This window comes from Belonocnema kinseyi, chromosome 1 (genome assembly GCF_010883055.1).
Source record: "Belonocnema kinseyi isolate 2016_QV_RU_SX_M_011 chromosome 1, B_treatae_v1, whole genome shotgun sequence".
NCBI classification, from domain to species: domain Eukaryota; kingdom Metazoa; phylum Arthropoda; class Insecta; order Hymenoptera; family Cynipidae; genus Belonocnema; species Belonocnema kinseyi.
Window position 1 is genome coordinate 86,893,533 of NC_046657.1, and position 1,822 is coordinate 86,895,354.

At 33.5% G+C, this 1,822-nt stretch overlaps 1 long non-coding RNA gene across 2 annotated transcripts in view; it reads left to right on the top strand.

Moving 5' to 3' along the window:
* The window catches only part of LOC117175993, a 15,484-nt gene that overhangs the window by 9,950 nt on the left and 3,712 nt on the right, over window positions 1–1,822 (top strand). For both annotated transcript variants that reach the window (XR_004467556.1, XR_004467557.1), the window contains exon 5: window positions 1,203–1,491. This is a non-coding gene — a long non-coding RNA (uncharacterized LOC117175993). The remainder of the gene's footprint in view (window positions 1–1,202; window positions 1,492–1,822) is intronic.

A 1,822-nucleotide genomic window follows, 5' to 3' on the forward strand; every position in this document is an offset into this window, starting at 1 on the left:
CGAAAATTTAACTATGATTAAACATTAATTTTTTGCTCAGAAAATTAGTCTTCATGGAAAATAAATTTCTTTTGTGCAAAGTTTATGTATTTTATTAGAAATTCCTTTTTTTTAGTATACAATTTAGCTTTTTGGATGAAAATGTAATTTTTTTGTTTAAAATTTTACTATCATGTTGAAAACAATTTAAAAAAATTTTTTTGTTCAGTTATGTATTTGATAATTTGATTATTATTATATATAAATATATATCCATATTATGTACACCTGGAAAACATAACCTGAAAATCGATGTATGCATGAAATTAAGAATCACGCAATAGATCAAAATCGCCAATTTCTTCAATTTCTTTCAAATGGGGAGCAAGATATAAATAGAATACCACCGAAGTCTTCCGAAGCCTTCAGATCGGCAATCATCGTACAGCAGAACTCCGAGGTCGAATCGTGCATTTTCGGCTTATATACGAACTAACAGTGGTAATCATGCACTTTCTATTTTGCGGCTCCCAAACGGTAGGTATGGTGGGGGTAAATTTCATCCACGATCTGGCACCTGGCGAGGACGATTCCCCGCGTGCGGCATCGTTGCGGCGTTTTCAAGTCTGTGAGCTCTGGCATTAAGCAATGTTGAAACGTTTGCATGCTCACGCATAGAAGTGCATTCCACGACTTCAAATATTTGTACCACATTTATATGTATCATAAGATTCGAAATTGAAACACTGTCTTCTCGAATTTACACACATTGACCCATTGGTCCAATGCGTAATTGTCGCAAAGCGGGATTGGCGGTGTGTCTCAGTGTTTTCAGTTCAATTCGTATCAATACTTTCTTTTTGCTAGGCCATTACAAGTGTGTATTTTAAATGTTTTTAAATATTTTCTTCGAGTGAAAATATGAAATACAAAAGATATGTTTGTTTAATAAGTATAGGACAGCCCTCTGGAACTCTGAATTGAAAATGTACAATGTATTGACGGTGGCCGTGTGGTGGCGCCAGCTATGCAGTTGGCCTACGATCGCTGCAAAATCGTAAAAAAAGAATGAAATTGAATTTGACAACGCATTAGAAGTAATTTTCTGATAATTTGAAATAATGCTTAAGTGTTTTGAGGGATCTTTGTGACAGTTTACATCTTCTAAGCGAAAGAAAATTGAAAAAACTGCTTTTAGATAAAAAATCTGAAACTGTTTACAGATGCTCCGAAATATCCGTATTGTTGATATTTTGGATAAAAAATGGTGAAGTGCCTTTGTTTTGGTTGTAAATCGGAATATAAAAGATATCGGGAGCAAGACAAAGCTAAAAAATTCATTTTTTCAAAGCGCCAAATTATCCAAATATTCTTAAAGAATGTCAAAGAGCTATTTTAAGTGATAATATCCAACTAAAATCTGGTGATGCAGTTTATTCGTTACACTTCAACCCAGAATATATCATCTGAGAAAAGGTTTTTACGGGACTTGTTGAAAGTGTTGTAGCAACGGTAAGTGTTACATATAAAGTGCATAAATATATCATTTTGCTTGTAAAGTTTTTCTCTTTTTAAAAATATTATTTTATTGTTAACATTGACTGTGATGCGAAAGAAAATGATCATTCTACTTGTTTTTAAATTAAACATGAACTAAAGATTTTTATTCCAAAAAATAAATCGCAGCATACGCACTCAGTTTTCAAAATAATTTGCTACTTGCTTTTTATCCATTTTACAATGATGTACGAGGGTGGATTGATAAGTTTCCGGCCTGACCAAGAGATGGCGCCACTAGGCCTACCTTGAGGTGGCGTTCTATAGTACCATCCTTAGATAGCTT